Genomic DNA, 12449 nt, shown 5'->3' with positions numbered 1-12449 from the left:
GGTATACCATGCCTTGGCCTGACAACAAAACAGCCGTTTCTCATTACCAAAAGGGAGGGCAGGGGGAATGGTAGAGTATGCACCGTAAATTACACATTCATCGCTCTTCCTGACCATAAATTCTTACCCTGGCTCCATTGGACGGAGCTCTCCCTCACCTCCCACTCTCTCTCTTTCACTCCGTTGTTCCCCATTCCCATGTTTTCCAAGAGAAATGAATGGTAACTCTTTGGAGTATATGGGTACCCTTGATTTGCCAACATTTTGAACACTGAATGATTTCATTACTTTAGTTTGGCCTTTAAGCCAGACCCCAGGGAGCGCATCACGTCAGTAGGGAACACCCAGGACATGTCTGCATGACTTAAACGTGCAATCCCTGATCCAAATGTAAACAAAAAAGGGTACCACCACTGCACCACAACTCATAACCAGAGCCCAGCATCACTCTCAAAGGGACTTACAGGTCTACTTACATACTATTAGACTACAACAAAATCAAATTCATTCACGTTCACTAATCCGGTTTATGGTTTGTGAGAGGAAATAATGTCAACAATGTTATGATATCTTTTGCAGAAATCTCATCTGCATCTGACAGTCTTCATCATGGAGCTGGCTCAGGTGTTATCATTGTGAGCTTAGTGTGGAACATCGACTAAAAGATGCAGTTAAAAGCTCCAGAAATAGTAAGTGGGCCTGCGAGTTGAGGTTCAAGGTTGCTTTTATTGTCTACCAAAAGAGAATGTTGTCCAGGAATAAAGGAATTGCTGCTGCAGCAGAGAGACGTCACAAAAAAAAGGCACCAGAAGTATGTGTCACACATATTGTTGCCGAGATCAAGGATGAACCTCCATGGTTTCGTGTGATGCTTTCAAACAGAAAAAAAAGCAAAGGAAGAAAAACACTCACTGTATTTTCAATTATAATAATTTAAAAACTCACAATAATTTCTTCAACGAAGCACTACTTTAGCTGCAACATCATTTTGCAGAAATGATGTATTGCTTCCTCAGAATAATCCACAGACAGGTCATGTGAAGACAATGTCCAGAGACATGTGTTTCTGGAAAGACATGTTGCTGTTGAGCTAAATGTAACTATCATACAAAGCGAGGAACATGAATAGAATATCTAATTTTATGAATAATAATTCCATTTACCTCAAGTGACCTGTATTGGGACATATGTCAAAATATTGCTGTATAGCAGCAACATTTCCTTTGTCATGTTTTGCAGTTCCCTTATAATCCACAGCTTCAATGACACAATACTTGCATGAATCTCAGTATGGTGTTCTGTCATCAGCCGGGGGAATAGGAGGTTTGGGGTACATGAGGTCACTGAGTCACCTGCCAGCAGCATCTACTTTGGCGATGTCCTGTCAGCAATCCCACTGATCCATGATCATTTCCATCTCTGAAGCTCCACAACCATCCTCCTTCTATGGCTCGAGATCTGAGCAGTTGAATCTGGACATCTACAAAGAGAAAATGAATTGTACACACTGACAGCCTGCTATGTTTGATCAGCAGCAGATATCTCTAGAAACGGTGCTGCCAAATCAAAACAACAAAACTATTTAAATGTTTTGGGGAAGCCAAGACTATTTGCAAGAGAGACAAATCTACATCTGATGATCGTTGAAAGACATAAGTCACTTGAAATGGGAATCACAGCTGAAGCAGTAGGGTGGTGTAGTGGGTTCAATGCTCAGTGTCAATGCCAGAGATATTTACTGAATTTCAGCAGTATCATCTGTAGCTGACCAAGGCTGCAGAAGGAAGAAAGGAAAGGTAGGATTTCTCTGGAAGAAACAATGGTGTATTACGCATCTTTTATTTTAATAATGAGTGGAAAACCTGAGGCATGCATGAGACAAGCAGCATCATTGATGCGATTCAGTTTCTATTTAGCTGCCTTGATTTAACCCAAATGTGTCTGAGGCAAAAAGTCACAAACTCCTGATGCAGTAAAGGAAACGTTTAGAGGATGCTTGTAGAATTGTAGATATGATACTTGATATGTACTGCCGCCTTTTGGAAGTAATCAGCACTACATGGGGGAAAGAAACTATCAAACACGTTCTATAGTTAAGTGTGTGTGTTTCATGTGTACAGTACAGGCATATTCAGAGGGGGGGGGGGGTAAAAGAGAAAGGAGACACTGCAACTAACCGTCTGTGCTGTGAATTGTTTGATATTTCACACATAACAACAATAATTAAACACTCTTTTCAATTGAATATTTTAATTAAACTGGGTTTGTAAATTGCACTTTGATTTCAGCACAGCTGCAAAGAGCCTATTCGTAGAATGTCCTATATATATATATATATATATATATATATATATATTTTAATATGACAACCTGCGATCTGACGAGGACCATGATCTTAATTATTGGCAGCTGAATGTGAATTTATGTTTTATGAACAAACATGAACATCAAGATTATGTTTTTAAGAATTGAATCAAAACGTTATTTAAACACCAAACGTTATGCGCATGGAGGAATGTTTTTTTCATAGAGTGGAGGTGGAGATGTGGGTGGCAGGGCGAAGCAACATTTCATGTCATGAAATTCATTTTATTTTCACAATGACATCTTGTAGATGGTGGTCTTGTGATGAAACCTATGGTGGTATGTAATTGCAATGAAAGAAATGACCACAAGAGGGAGCCATGAAAACACAAAACACTTCACATCGGCCAACAAATAAGCCATCAGTAACTGTAATATATGGCATTTATTTTTTCTCCAGAGCATCAAAACAAAAGTAGTCAAAAGAAGCCAGATTTACGCCGACATGCTTTTGCTTCTATGGTGTCGTCGTTTCACTTTTCATGATGGACGTGTGACTTTCTGCACTGAACATCATTCTACAGTTGTATTTCAAAGTTTTGTGAGAGTATTTTATGGCAATATGATCTTGAAAAAATCATTTTAGTTCGGCAGCTGTTTGCTATTCATGACGTTTATGAGGAGGATGAAGAAATGTATGAAATACATTCATGCAGATCTTTCTATTCCTCTCAAGATATTCACATCTATAAGCTACATCTCACACATCATCCTGATAATCTGCCTGTCCAAGTAAATCCCTTCAAATGATGGCCGTACACACTTTTCTCTTTCACTCCATCAAAATTCATCTCTTATACAAGTTCTCCTTTTTTAAACAGGAATCATATCTCTCCTTATACACAAAGCTGGAGCGCCTATCGGGTTCTTTTTCAAAGCTAAATCTCCTTGACGTTTTGAATTACAGTCAATCACAGTAAATCCACTCCTCAAACGTTTTTGCATTCCAAACATCTCTTCTCCAAACAACTGTTCCAATAGAGCTGCCAAGAGCATGGGACTTATACAGGGCTGCCCCAAGGAATATTACAGTGGGACTGAAAGCATGCACGCTCATCAAACTGCCCTTCATCCTTCATTCACCACCGTTTCATAAACCTACGCAGAATCAAACACAGTATACATGTTTTCATTGACAACCTTCGATCCCAATGAAGCAGAAACGTAACCTAGAGGTTTTCTCATTCCCCGCCATCAGTTTTGGCTCATTTGTTATGTCTTTCACCGTCCTCACCTGGATTGAGACTGCTGTATTCTTTCCTAACAATCACTTGTTTTGACTGAAAACTTCCCATTCCCTCCTTTTCCCCGACCGACAGGTGGAGTCTTTGAAAACCTGCACCGATTAACCTCAAAGTCTGGTGAAAGGCAAAAGAATAAAAAGCAGTTTTTGTCAAGGACATACTGTATGTCTCTATTTGTCTTACTCCTTGAATATAACCTTAACTGCTGCCAATCTGTTGTTCAAACATTTGAAGTCAACGAAAAACATATTCTAGCTCTCAAACTAAGCTGAAAGAGAAAGAAGATGTCGTACCCCGCTGACACAAATTGCTCTCAAGGAACAAAGAAACCGTTGCTGCATACTGTACATTGCAGGCATTATATTCATTATTGTTTAGTCCAGAGCAATTACCGAGAAGAGCAGAGCTCAAAACCACAGTCGGGCAACAGTGGACATGACTAATATTGTTGTGTCCTGAGGATGTTCAAGCCTGAATTGCTTTATAAGAATGCATCACATTCCTACGCGCCCACATTAATGGACTGCTTTAGTTCCAAAGCCACATCAAAGCTTTAAAAGTGTAGAAATGTACGAGGGAGAAGACGGCAGCAGAATTTGCATTGTAGAATGTGTGAAATGACGACCGGGTGTGAAATCCAAACACAATGCATATGTTGTCTAATTGTCTGCCGGGAACATTTACTGCACATGTTATCGACATGAGATGGTGAACACAAACTTTTCTTCTCGTTTTTAAATTTACATTCAAGGCTATGCGCTTGGTCAGTTACTACAGCTGAGGTGTGCCGAATGCTTTATGAGAATAGCAAACAGAACACGAGCTAAGATGTTGTCCGGAGTTGCAGTTGACATCATGAATCACCGGGGAAGGAGGGATTTTAGCAGAGGTTGGATCAGGGCAATGGACGCATCCGACCCTGAACACTGGAAAAACAAAGGCCTTGTTTTCCTGCAGAGAGCGCTCATTACAAGACGGTATAAGAGCTTCCCACAAGCAAGCACAACTCCTTGACCTCAGATGGGAGTGAATGGAGAGGACGAGAGCTCGGGCCAAGCCGCAGAGGCAGACTCCAAACCTCGCCAACGAGCACCGTGAGTGTCAGCTTGGGACACAGATGCATGTTGTTGTTTTTCTTCCTTTCTCCGTGCACAGCTCATGGGCCTTCAGTGCAACAGTGAGCCACTACAGCTGCTCTGTTGTGGTACGGTACATCAGGAACTGAACAAATTTAGACAAAACTAAACATAACTAGAAGATGAAGAGACTCTCTTGGTGGTCTCTGGGAATTAGAAAAGATAAACAAGAACAACAGTCTTCCATCTATAAGATCTTAGTTTAGCGTGTTAGCGTTTAAACATGAACACAAAGTACGGTTGAGGCCGATGGTGGAGTCAACACTCGTCAAATATCGACACATATTCAGACGCCAAAGGAGCACTGACCAACCGTCGGTACATGACGAGTTGGGAGTGAGACTGGGTTGGTTGAGTCATTCGTCTTGCAGGTATTTGGTCCTAAACCAAAGAATTAAGACACATTGAAATGTAAACGTGTTGATGATGTTCGAGGAGAAGTCAAGGGATCAACGAAGTCATAGAGATTCATCCTTTGGGGAACATGAATGTCTTTGTCACTGAGCAGGGAAAGAGGACACGACCAGGTCTTATCTTAGGACACGTTCACACAAATAAAGACACTTTTAGGACTTGCAGCCAAAGAATACATTGATTCAGTGCACTTTGTACAAACAGTCTAAGTTCAGACTTAACTTTTCAGTCTCAAAACAAGAGGGTTCCCAACAGCACAAGCAGGTCCTCAAATACACCGATGTGATGTGAATTTTGAACAATCAATGAACATAGTTAATTTTTTGCTTCGGAAATCAAGAAAATAATACTATTTTAAAATGATTAAAATTGATGAAACTAAATACCCAATATTGAACTTATAAATAACATTGACAATAAATAGAAGGAATACAACTGATTGCAAAGGTCTAGTTGATCCAATGGACTACATTCATGCCACACTCCATCACAATAAAACCCACTTAAGATGAATGCATGCAAGCAAAGGGAAAAGGTGTAATTGTGTGCAGTTTGGAGATCTTTACCTCTGAAGATGTCATGTGATTTACTCACACAGCAGCGTGATATCTATCAGTCAACATGCATCAATATCTCTCTTTAAACTGCTCTTTGCAACTCATTTCTGCCATGTCTTTTGCCATCTTTTCGAATGGAAAATGTTCAATATTTGAGTACAACTGGTAAACTGACATGCTTTGTAAATGAATTTCATTATCACCATCCATCCAGCTTCTCCAGTAGCCAACATGCAGTCAAGTAGTCACTGAGGTATGCTGAATGACCAATGAGAGTTCACTCCCTCAAACGTTTGGGGTTAACCCGCGTCTGCTGAGGTTACATACTACAGACATGAGTGCGGTGGACCAGTGCACTTTGTCAAGTGGACACCTAACGCTAAACTGAGTATAATGACACAGGCCAGGGGAGAGCAGGAAGAAACCAGAGGGTTTATTAACTTTCTGTCCAATGACAGCTGTGGCAGCCTCCGTGTTCCACTATGGAAAATATTCACAAATGTATCTTTCTGTTAAAACTCAGTCTCTTTTGTCTCTCAAATTGCATAGAGTAAACATTTCATACTGTATGTTGTATATGTCTAAATATCAGATCATGTTCATCATCATGTTTGCTCCATCAGAGACTCTCTTTGTGGCGAGCTACCGTTTCTGGTTGCCTCCATTGCTTGTTGAATAATTAACAGCTCCTGCCCTTTATTATCACATGTTTTTTTATTAAATCAAATCCTTGTGAGAATATCTGATTGTTGGAATAAAGGTGATCCCTTTAACAACACAATGTACAACATTAAATTAGAACAATTTTTCATCAAACTTGTCTCTGATTATGGATATATTTTATGCATATCCTACGTTTAGAGTGACTCACTCATAAAACAGAAACCCAGAGACACGTCTGATGTGAAAGGAGAGATCTGAGAGAGCTGATAACAGGCCTGGCTCCCACATTTCCAGGAACACTCTTTGTGGTTGGAATATTAAAGAGATTATATGAAACACTATCTGATGGATCCCTAACTTATGGGAGTTAGAATGACAAGTAATGTTCTTCTTGTTCATCATCTTTAGTGATTAAACATTGTCTTAGGAATGCTTTCTTGGTCAACTATCTGCAGCAACACAGCATCTAATGTATACTAACGTCATTCAAGGTTGGAAAGTCACAAAGAAAAGCTTGAACTCTGGTCGGGTCCAGAAATCCCACATTTATTGTTTGAGTAAAATGACATACTGATTAGATACCTGGACACGATTCTGCTTGAACCTCCTCAAGCAGCCAAACGTGCAAATGACACACCTCACTATATATACAAGCCAGATCACCTTCCACAAGTGTGTTTCCCAATCAGTCATCAACAGGCGAGACACTCTTGACACAATTATTCCCACCAGGTGTGTCAGTTGCTACCAATGCAGCCTGAAGACTGAAATCAATGCTGGGAATAAATGATGCTGTGTAATGAACAAATATTATTTCAATTGCTCAACCTTGCCATGTATGAAGATTGCAAGGGATCATACCAAATGCTTGTCCATCCCCTCATCCTGATAAATGAAACTGATGGAGGCGTATCCTCTGCAGCACATGCAGTTCATTGGATACAGCAGCCTGTGGAAAGTAACATTGTTTCGCTGACTCATACTTCTATTTTCTCGTCTAGACATCGTGCATGACGTGACCTCAGCTTGCTGCAACACTCACCGCTGCCGGTTCAAGCTTGATCAAGTTTTGTGATTGTGTCGAACTTGATGTTTGGCAAATGAAAAACAGGAAGATGGTCATTCATTCATTGTTTGATTCATGAACTCCTGCGGTGTCTTTAAAGTGTTTACTCTCAATTCATAGTCACACGGGAGGGATTACAATCACATTCTTACCAATAGGATTAAACATCGTGTCATTTTGACAACAGTAACAGAAATGAACTGGGATGAGAGGTTTTATTTTAAACCCAGAGCTCACTACAGTATAAACTAAAGCAGTGGCTCGCAACCTGGGGGTCTCGACACCCAAGGGGGCCGTAGATAATTCCTGGGGGTCGACAGATGGTTGTGTGAAAAACCCAAAATGTATTAAAAATGAAATAACATATTTTACACTGGGCAATGTTTTTACATTGTTGTCAAGTGTGAAACCTCTCTACAGAGCTATTAGCATCCAACATTTGGGGGACCACAAATCGTGGAGCAACATCCTCGCCACGCCAAGCAACACACCTCTACCTCACAAAAAAAAGGCAAGTCTAGTAGAAGCAGTTATTAAGGTCCTCCTACTGATGACACTTTTCCAGTGGTTGCACAATAAATGGCAATAAACAAATAATGTAAACGAAGAGCCAATAAAGAGCTTCCTGTTGGGCTGAACAACGACTCTTAACTGTGATATGATCACAACATACCACGGCCTGTGCTGAGCTATTCGAATTCGAGATTCCCCAAAAACCAATATTGATATTGTCTATCTGTCCGATACAGACTCAAATAGCTCGGTGACAAAAGGCCGATCTGGTGTCGGACATCATTATACCGTACACATAAAACAATGATCCTTGTCTCTTCCACACAGTGAGGCATACGTGTCATTGATCAGTCACTGATATCGGATCGGTACTCAGTATCGGCCAATACCCATAGTCCAGGTAGTGGTATCGACAGCGCCGAATCCATGCACTCGCACCCTAATTTAGCCATACTAATTTCACCATTTCACAGCACAAACGTCCACTTGCTCAGCTGTTTGGGTTACAGTAAAAAGCATTAAACCACTTCCCAGCATGCAGAGCATCAAGCGAATTCAATTTATTTACAGATTTCCATAGTGACAAAAGAGGTACAGACGGTTTATGAGCAATCAATGTGTGCTGTGAGTTAGCTTTGCCTGTAGTTACCGAAAATGGCTTCTAAGTACAGCTCAGGTTGATACTATTCAGTAACTATTCTCTGAGATTTTGGGGTACTGAGGCAATAGCATACCAACAATGGAGTCCAGTTAATGCACACACACACACACACACACACACACACACACACACACACACACACACACACACACACACACACACACACACACACACACACACACACACACACACACACACACAGGTGTTTTCACTTACTGTGGCTAATTGCGCCTCTGCTCAGTTTGCTATTGAGGAATGTTGTGAATTACCTGAGGTCACTAATTAGAATTACAAAGTTGTCCAAACAGGTGCAATCGCACTCTAAATCAAAACATGAAATTGATTGTTATTTTCAGTTAACCGCTCAGTTGTGACATGTGTATGATCACCGGTCCCTGTAGACGGGCCACCTGGAGAGGAAGAATCTCCACATTTCCTCACAGCAAAAGACTGCAAATTGTGGCACGTGGTTGCTGCTTGAAATGTTCAGTTTGAGAATGAAAAACGCCTGTTGCCAAACTGAGGGAACTGGACGTCATCTATTTACAGTGACTCTGATAAATACAGATACACTTGGATTCAGTTGAAGTTAGGTCAATCAAATAATCAAGAAAATGGATTAAAACTGTTTTTCTTCATGTCACTTCAGGCATCAGTTCAATTTAGTTCCACACAGTTGTCGCAAATACTAAAAATCAAATTTAATCTAAATGTGTCAACATGAAGGCATTTCAAATAAAACACCAATGTTATTAGTGATGTAAAATAGGAGTCATTAATCGCCATAAATGGGTGCAAATAAAAAATAGTTTTAATGGTCTTTAGAAAAGTCTTAGAGACGGCTAAGATCAAACAATAACTACATCATATCACCTTCACTTTGGATATTTAGGATTTACTTCCCTCTGAAACTGTAATTGGTGATTGTGATGTTATGCTGAAAAGCGATCCAGCCGAGTGAGAACAGCTGAGACATCTGGGATCAATATGGAGTCTGTGCTAACCACCTATCGCTGCTGTTTTTATGGACCCAGCATTCTATAAAACTTGAGCCATAAACATAATTCTATCAGCCTCAGTCTCCTGACAACTTTCCTTCTGATGTACTGTACGTTCTAAAACTGGAATCGGTCATTTTGAATGGCCTGGCAATGCCGTATAATAATACGGCAAGGTCAAGGTTTTTGTTTATTATGTTTATCAAAAGCTGCACTACGCAATGCTACATATTGGGCCACAAGAGGTCAGTGTATTTTTGACTTGACCCTGAAACACAAATCCAGTAACATGGTGTCTACATGACCCACAGACTGTGTGTAAAGATTGTCTTTGTTTTCATATTCTTTGTCTTTTCTTAAACTACAGCCTATAAACTGTAACAATCTGTTGCTCAGTTCATACAAGAGCACATAAGCGACGCAAAGGACCCCATGTAGCGCTCAATAGCATTTGCTGTATGACTCGGTGTGTATTTAACAGAAATGTCTAGAATTTCTAAATGTTCAGCAAGTACAAACTCAGCTTGTAGTGTCTTGCTGAGGAAGCTAAGTGCCCTTCAGCAGTGAACTTGTGATTCACGCTGATAAGGCAAGTTCATTTTCACACACAGTATAAACTTTGTGCAGCTTTGATGAGAATAAACGGAGCCGTGTTTAGTTTTAGAACTGCACCCGGGTCTCTCTGTGGTAAAATTGGAAATGACATTACTGGCAGACAGCCTGACATGTTACATCAACAATAGATGGCTGAAGAGGTCCGGCCAACATTGTTGCTGAATATCAGAAAGACCACGAGACAGGGAGGCAGCTTTCACATCGTAATAGTTGAACCTGCGTAGAGTGCTTGTACCATGTGACACAGTCAACATCTCTTCTTCTGACCCTTCCTGCTAGCTGCCACCTCCCCGCCCGGCTTCCAATAAATCCAAAGGGGGCCTTGTGTGGAGCTGACCGCCCCCCCCCCCTCCAGTCAAAGTGCCATGGAGCAACTCCAGATGTGAACATCCTCCCTCTCTTTCTCTCTCCTACTTCTTCCACCACCAGTCACCCTCCCTCCCCCGTACAGCTACGAGTTTTCCATTTCCTTTTTTGGTGAAAAAATCTCAAACGCAGGCAGGGAGGAGGACATTTCGCCAACGCCGGCAGGAGATTGTGTCTGGCGGTCTGTGTGTGTGTGCTTCATCACGGCGATGAAACAGTCGACTCAGCATAAACAACGCTGTTTTCTATATATACAAAGACACAGATGTGCAGTCACTCTCCCTTTTACTTTGTGTGTGTGTCTCTCTCTCTCTCTCTCACACACACACACATACAAATATCCTCAGCTTCCAGACACACACAAACACTTTGTACTGTCTTTTATTACACACATGGTTTCTCTCTCTAACACTTTTTCACACCGTTTTATGCCCCTCCCCCGGTTTTCTCTCTCTCTCTCTCTCTCTCTCTCTCTCTCTCTCACACAGACACACTCACACTGATCTTTCCTAGAAAGACTTCTTAACCCTCCTGTTATGTTGCGGGTCAAATTGAGCCATTTCGAAGTTTGAAAATCTAGAACTGTTTCTGTATGAAACATCTTCTGCTTGCCTTAATTAGTGTAATCAACGTTTGAAAAAAAATGGTTCATACTGCCCCCCCCCCCCCCTGCAGATGATGTTCGGGTCAATTTGACCCGGCAGTGACAGTGGAGGCTATAAGGGGTCAGAAGGGTCAAGTTTAGACCATTTTATTACTATCACTATATTTATTAGCATTTTTTTGGTTTCTGACAACTTTTGGATGATTAAACATGCACCGGGTCACATCGACCCGGGAACATCATTGCTGTACCTGAGAATCGAACATAACAGGAGGGTTAAACACACGGGAAGGGTTTTCTCCGGCTCAGACAGTAAAGCACAGAAAGCTACGGCCTCAGAAACCAGGAATGGATATTTCACTGCAACCACAAATACACAGATTATAAAAACTGCCCAGCAAAGATCAGTCAGTGTACATTTATTTGAAAGGACTTCACAAATAAAACAAACCATGTAGTATTTAGCCGTATCAATTATCATCTTTTTTTTTTTTTTTTTTTTTTTTTTACAGTAAGTTCGTGCTGTTATCGCCTCAATGTCGTATTTTCTATCTTAAAATCTATATTTGCCAACTCTGACTCACCAGCATCAAAGCTGAAATAATGAAATACAGGTATTTTTTTTTAACAACTGTTCACATACATGTTAGAAACTAACTATGAAAAACACAACACGAGTGTTTAGAGCAACAAAATAATTATTGACGCAAATCATGGCATGCATACTCCTGCAAGACACAACGGCATTTCATTTCAGCTTCTTTGGGGTTAAATGCTGGCTCTTTGAGCAACGGTGATAAAAAAAAAAGATTCATTACAACAAATTTGAAAAAAGACAGAAACAAGATGAATATCTATGTGTCATTGCAAAGTTTAAACAAAAGCAGATACAGATAACACAAAAGTGGTCTGTGTGCCATGTTTTTTAGTTGTGTTTTTATGTGCACATAACATGGTAGCAAGAGAATATCTTATCAAAAGTGCAAAGGACTTTAATGATCATAACTACCATAAACTGACTACCTCACTGAAAGCATAATTAGCAAAGCTTTTCCACGTTTTCTCCTTGTTTTTACACTCTGACATATTGTAATTAAAATGCTTAAAACTGCAGTTATAAGAACATTAAAACAGACCAACAGTACCTCCACCATACGTTGAACAGACTGTGAGGTTTACATACTGTACTTTAGCAGTGTTCTGTGTCTTGTCCTCATGGCCTGATCTCGACCTGAAGTGGCAACTTTT

The sequence above is a fragment of the Melanostigma gelatinosum genome (assembly GCF_949748355.1).
Source record: "Melanostigma gelatinosum genome assembly, chromosome: 9".
Lineage (NCBI taxonomy): Eukaryota > Metazoa > Chordata > Actinopteri > Perciformes > Zoarcidae > Melanostigma > Melanostigma gelatinosum.
This window is presented reverse-complemented; position numbering follows the sequence as displayed.